This window comes from Tinamus guttatus, unplaced genomic scaffold (assembly GCF_059628265.1).
Source record: "Tinamus guttatus ecotype Peru unplaced genomic scaffold, ASM5962826v1 Tinamus_guttatus_pri_ptg000004l, whole genome shotgun sequence".
In the NCBI taxonomy this organism is placed as follows: Eukaryota; Metazoa; Chordata; class Aves; order Tinamiformes; family Tinamidae; genus Tinamus; species Tinamus guttatus.
In genome coordinates this window covers 3798680-3805980 of record NW_028288538.1, presented here as the reverse complement: position 1 = coordinate 3805980, position 7301 = coordinate 3798680, and positions in this window count along the sequence as shown.

Here is a 7301-nt window from a genome sequence, read left to right as displayed (position 1 = left end):
TTCACGTGACCCAGCTTTAAGGGCCCACAAGCAATTTTCTACGTGGCAATGTAGAAACAACATGTTTTAGGAAGAGCCACATGTGCAAGGAGCAAAACCCCATCACTTCCTCGCACCTCCACCTAAATACAACACTGCCAATGACAACGCATCCAAAAAGGCAGCCCAAGGGGGCTTCCTGCTGCCACCTCCTCCCAGGCCTCACGCATCCAGCCCACCCTCCATGAGCAGCCGCCAACCTCAACACCGCGCTCATGTCTTTCCAGGGGCACTAATGAGCACCCCAGTGGATTAGGGACTGGCCTGGCCACTCATCTCTTACAAATTACCACGGATTTAAAGAAGGAAAACTATTAAGGAATCTACGAGGACTTAAGCTGGGGTTTGAGAGGCACCCTTGCCCTGGCCGAGTCAACAAGCAAGCGCTCCACCTGCCTAATTGGGAGTTGCTCTGCCTTGTGACACTGGTGCCTTCAGCTCTTCCTCTGAGCTGCTCAGAAGAGACTTGGGAATGCTTTAAATTATTGATGAAGAGAGGAAACCTCTCTCTGAAACGCCTCTGGCAAACTCTTAATATTCGGGGATTCGGTATTGCAAAAGACAAAGCCTCTCCCTCGCTCCTGCTGTTACTGTCTCTCGCCCACTTGCTCACATTATAAAATTACAGTTTCTGATCAAGCCCATACAGCAGGGAGAGGCAAGTGGAAAGCGCGTTGCTTATAGCTTGGAAGCTTTGGGGTAATCCATCTTCGGGCCCTCTCCATTTGCAGAATTTTCATTGATGACAAGAGCCCTCAGAGAAGCCGACCCAAAGCAGTCAGTTGTCATAAACATATGGATAATTACCTTAACTATTTATAATAGCACCAGTAGGTATGGCAGTGCTGAACACACAGGGTCCTGGCCTGGACAGCTCACATTTTAATCAGATGTGAGCACAGTGTGCAAGGTGGAACTGGGTGATGAAATACTGGCTGCCAGGTGAGTTTATTAATACTTTGGAAAAGGGTTGACCAGTAAAGGGGCATGAGGGTTTTTTTGCAGACTATTGGACATTAGCATTAAACCCAACGAAGTGTTTTGTGGCAAAGAGAATTTCCCTACATTTTTAAAGGTAGTAAAGCCATACTCAAACATACCAAAGACCTACAGAAACCTCCTAATTATTTTATCTCAACTCTCACTTTTTCAGATCAACTGCTTTAGCTCAGGCTGTGTTAACTGCGTCTTCAAAGTTAGCAAAGCCCAGCAAAATCTCCTTGGGGCCCTGACAGACTCTGGGACAAAGTCAGCAAATCCAGAAGGGTTAAGAGACAGGAGAGGAAAAACTGCCACTCTGCTCATGTTCACTTTACCATGCTGGCTTAGGAGAGCATTTGTCACAAATGACTTTCTGGTTGATACGCAGGTATTAATTACATTAATGACACCATCCTTTCTCTGTTTCAAAAAAAAAAAAAAAAATAATAATAATGGCTACATCACTTAGGTAAGAAAGCACCTTCCAATTCCTGATGGATATTTCAGCACTACTGTGGAAGAAGGAAAAAGCAGCAGCCCAAGGGGGGAAGCAGTGACCTGTCTGCAGTCTAATGGTGATTCCTGGGTGAGCCAGGCAGGGACCTACCTGTCCCCCATCCCAGACCTGCACTCCTACCACCAGGCACCTCCTCGGACATTTGTTCAGGTGTCTTCAGGCACTGCATGTAACCACCACCTCCTACAAACTGCAGACAAATGTAGCTGGCTCTATACACATCAATCACACACACATCTATATGTACACACATCCCCAGTCTGCCCTTCTTCATAAAAACAGTGTCCCCTGGCTAAATCCACCTACCCATATAGAGGGCAGCAGCAAAGGTTCAGTTCATCTTTAACCTATGGATTTTGCAAGTGCTGACTGCCAAATTGTGTTTTTTTTCAGCTGGTTGGTGTACCAGTCATTCATTAATCAACCATCTTTTGTTACTCATTAGTGCATATTAAGGTAAAAGGAATGAATTTGGAGCAGGGATCTCATTATTCTTGTCTTTTCTAATTTTCTGTTCTCAGAGGAAGTTTATTTTTTTTCCCGTTTGAAAGGGATAGAATTACTGTAAAAAGGTATGTCTGCACTGAAAGATCTAACTTTCTTTTCCTTCTCAATAGTTGGGTTATTATTAGAAATAGCAGAATAATTCATAATGAATAACTTGAGACCACTTTTTCCATACATGCATCACAACTTGCCCACGTTTATTTGTTACTCCAAATTACTCACCATGGACTTTCTGCCAATAACTCCCAAAGGGATATTACTGATACAATATATTCCTTGTCCCCTCTTCTATTAGGAAATCCTTTCACTAAAGACAGAGTGGGAAACATTAATTACCCCCTATTAAAAGATAATAACTCACCCATAATCATTCCTCAGTGATAGATGCTAGTGTGATGACCCAAACTACTGCAGAGCTTGAATTTGGATTGGATGCAGATGAAAATTCAGCAGAACACAAGGAAGAACATGTCCAGCTTTCTGGGCCACATCCTTGCAGGAAAATCTCTCTGCTGGATTCTGGTCTTTCCAGGACTTCCTGTGCCCATAAGAGACTATTTCTTTCTGGTCTAAAAGATTCGGACAGGAGCCATCAGAGTCTTTCAGCCTCTGAGTGCAATCACTGTGCTGTGTGGGCTCTATTTTGAAAGGTTAAGTGGAACTTAAACAGTGACTAGACCTCATTTTGGTGCCCGGGACAAAGATGAGTATAATCCTTGGTACATTTGGTAGCATGTTACATGCATTATCTTTTGTGGTCACTTAGTTTTGTAATAGGGCAAGTCACACACAGCTCCAGGGATGCATCTCTGCTAAGCCCTCGGGTAAATCAATACAGTGAGAGAAAAAATAAATAAATACAGTGCATGAATGCAGCCACCAAGCCATCACTTCTCTTTTCTCCAAGGACACCCATCACCATGGCAGTTGAAAAATCAAGCCAATCTATGACATACTATTACAAATAGAGTAACCAAAGAGCCTACCTAGAGACACGGACACTTAAGGGCTCCCCTGATCTACTGAGAATTACCTGTCTCTGACTATATGAAGGCTCTTTGTTATTTTATGCTCAACAAGTGAGTTTGAATTTAAATATATATATATATATATATATATATACTAAAAATAAAACACAAAGTTAAAACCAAAAGCAAGATAAACATATTGGCATTCTGGCACCTTATGCTGAATAATTCATACATAAGGTGCTGCAGAAAAGAAACATACGTTTTCGGTCCACAGTGACTTTTTCAGCAGAACATTTAAGAATCATCCTCAAACATCCAGGTCCAGCATTAATCCTCTTGTGCAGGATCAAAAGAGATCACAACAACTGCTGTCTACCTTCAACTTCACCATCTCCCACAGTGATTGAAATTTCCTTATTATATTTTGCCTCAGACTGATCAGGAAGACTCACAAAATGACATCCAAGAGAAGCTTTGGGTGCTATCCCTGCCCTGGCACAACTGTGGCCCCACGAACTTAGCCCCTGTTAAGACAGTAGCTGCAGGTGCAAGTTTGATGCATTGGCAGATACCAACTGCGAGGACCAAGACGGCCCTTTGCGAAGCGGGAGCCGCGCGAGCTCCAAGCCGCGCGCAGGGACGTGTCGTACCACAGCCCTCCGTGCATCAATTCTCTCCTCGCTTGCTCTGGATACGGCCTCTTACCGAGCACCATATGCATGTGTGATAGCTGCCATTAAAAATCATCATTGCACACACCGTGCTCTCAAATACAGACAGCAAAAAATAAGCTCAGGATCCCAGCATGGTAACTGTTGGCAAATGATAACTTTTAACATTATACCCAGCCAAAGTACACAGCTACTTTATTCTTGGCTAATGCTGCATCCTTTCTGAGACACCTAAACCTACGTGCAAAGTGACAGCATTGCTGCAGTTACATCTTTAATCACAGCAGTGGGTAAAAGCCAAAAGTAAGCTAAACATATTGACATTCTGGCACCTTTTGCTAAATAATTCGTACGTAAAGTACTGCAGAAAAGAAACATATGCTCTTGGTCCATAGGGACCTTACAGTAAAATATTTAAGAACTGGCCTCACACATCCACCTTCGACACAGCCCAGGGCTGCAATGTCAGACAGCCTATCTACCTGCCTGTAGTCATTCCACATGCTGAGAAGGCATGTAGGCACTGCAAAGAGTCAAACCCATGTAGCAAACAAATTTTTCACATTATTCAAATAACACTTCATTACAGTGGATCTAGAGGGTAACCCACACCACCTCCCTCGCACGCATTGCATGAAGCCACGTGAAAGCTGCTCTTCCTCTCTAGTCACATCGCAATAAGGAGGACAAAATTTAGTTCACCTTTATAGCCTCCAATCTAACTTATGTGGTTGTATATTTAAGGCCTTGAATCCAGTCTCATCACATAACTAAGATCAGAATCAGGTCCAGGATACTTGGAAACACACCCAGACACATGCACACACAGAAGAAACCTTTTGGCATATCCGTGAAGAATAGACCTTCCAAAAAAACATCCAGTATACAGATGAGCCCTCAAATTAGTACAGAAAGCATGACGACTTCAGCAGTGGTGGCTGATGAAGAGACATACACATATACACCTCTGCCACCAATCGTGCTGCTAGGGCATTCATCAAATTAAGTACCAAGAGGAACAACACCTCTGATATCTCTTCATTTGGGGCTCCAGTAAATGAGGCACTAGATTAGGCCTGACAGAGGCCTAATGCAGCTTGAGCTTTTCCTGGTGTAATTAATTGGAACTTCGCCAGCTTGACAAATTGGAATGATGAATCTATCTTGTATGAATAGAAAAAAAAATGCATAATCAGTCAAAGATTTAGTTAAGACAGCTTCTCTCTGACTCCCTGCCATAGCTAAATCCATTAAGGCGAGGAAACATCACTTTAAGAAAAGGCACAGCTCTCCGTATGTTCAATTTATAACTTTTTGTTCTTGAATTTAATGGAGCAGTCAACCTGGACAGATTTGACTTTGGAGTTGAGGAAGGGGGAGGTGGGAAAGGTTGTTTTATTTTTAGCATTCTAATCTTCTGTGCACCTAGATACTCTGGGAAGGAAAAGAGGCACTTTGGTCTGAACGTGCCTTCGTGTGTCTGTATTTTAAACCTTGGGGGTAGCACACAGGAATCTAATAAAAGCGCCCATATACTTTGCCTCCAAGATGAGTCTGTGATAAGACTTGCTTGTCAAGTTTTTCCCTGGCTAACTTGTTTAATTGCTGGTAACATTTGGGCTTTACGGGACGTGATAGATTGACTGCTCCACTAGCACTGCCTTTTCCTCTCTAATTACCCCTAGTTGTAGAGGCCTTTTCCTGACACATTTAATGGAGAAGCAGAGGGAAAACAGGTTTGTGTATTTTGAAAATATATAGTTTTTTATAATTCTGCATTAATTTTCCATACATACGCACTTTAAACCACATGCCTCCTCCACGTCACTTGTTCAGCAGTAAAGACCTGAGTTTTAGGGAAAAGAACAAAAAGCCAAACAACTAAGCAGCTACCATGCCCATTTGCACCGGATGTTTAAAGAAACTTTATCTTTGGGCTTCGAGGCCGCAGGTCACAAACTAGAAGTCCCTCCTTGGCTCACACCTGCTACAAGCATGAGGCAAACGTTTAGCTCACGTAATGCAAACAATTTGCCACAAATTTATCTGACAAATAGCAGGGACAGCCCAACATTGCACCCACTCATACCCCAAACCACCCCAGCCCCTGTTCCCAGGTGGATTTTGCTGGCACAGATGCGAGCAGCCGGTGCCACCCGCTTTTGGCCACCCGCCAGCCTGACAGGCACGTTTAAATAACCCACCTGCTGAGCAGGGAGTTTAAAGAGCTAAGTGCTTGGGAGAGCTGGGAAGTATATTGAGCCCGCGCAATAAGGCATGAAGTGAAAGGATTGCAGCAAAAAGGACTATTAGAGGCCGAATTACAGCCCCAACCACTTATTCTAGCACAGATACCAAATCATTTTAGTGATCCTCCCTTCCCTGCCTATGCTACCGAAATTATAGCAGACAGAAGCTGTGTCTGGAGAACACCCTTAAACACCTGTACTGCAAAGTGAACTACATGCACTGAGTGCTGAAATTTCTTTTGACTTATCTCCAGTGACTCTATGGAGTGGAAATGCTTATTCAGAACAACGCCCAGGTTTCCCCCAGATTTTCTTCTGCTTAAATGCTGCAGAGTTTTTCCTGTTCAGGAAAGGAACTGAGTTAGCAGAGGCAGAAGTCCTTTCCCCAACAGTAAGATCCCTCTCCTCCCATGCAGGCCCTTACCCCTAGGTCTTGCTTAAGCCCCCTCACGATCCCCGTTTGCTTTCCGGCCTCCCTGCTGACATTGAAGTTGCCTTTAAACACCAAGATATTCGAATGACACTACCCCCTTCCCGCTGCTCATCAAGTTTGGGAAAAAGTAAGAGCTTTCTGCTGTTACCAACTTGGTGACAAAAATTGCGCTAAAGAGAAAAACTGAACAGAGCGACAGGCAGTTCTGCTTGTGGTGTAGTCTGTAACAACTCCAGATTGCAATAGTGTTACCTGGCTCCTTCTTAGCTCCAGCTCACCCAAGTCAAATCTAACCAGGTTAAAGCTACAAAAACGAACTGGAGTGGAGACTTCCTCAGCATAACCCAGGACGGCCCCTCCAGCACTCGGATGTTCTTCAGCTCGACTTTTCCTTTAGCTTCAGATAGATATGCCCCATGCATTATGTCCACCAAAGTAATTCAAACACATTCACACTTCTGCTTTATTTGCACCATTATTGCTTAACAATCTTTGCATAGAAAGCCCTTTGCCAGAAAGCACCAGTTTGTTTTTTAATTTTTCACCCTCAAGCTGCCACACGAACACCTCTGGTTTGGTGGCCACAGAGGGGTCGCAATGTCAAGTTCAGCAGCTGATTCACAGCCATTACTCACCCTACTGCCATCCTCCTTTCAACCTCCCCAGTCTGTGCAGGAAATTCAGTAGCCCCTTAGCTGTGCTGTTAGGAAACCCTTCAAACAAACAAACAACAACAACAAAAAAATCTTTAATTCAAAGTTGTTGGCTTGGGTGTGACATTGTTCTTGTTTAGATATAGGAGAGCATAAGTGAGTAATTTTATTGGCAGACAGAATGAACCTTCACTCATTTCCTACACTATGACAAGGCATTTAAGGGTTAAAGATCAGCCAGTGAAACAGATTTAGCCAAGACACTTATAAAACATTACAG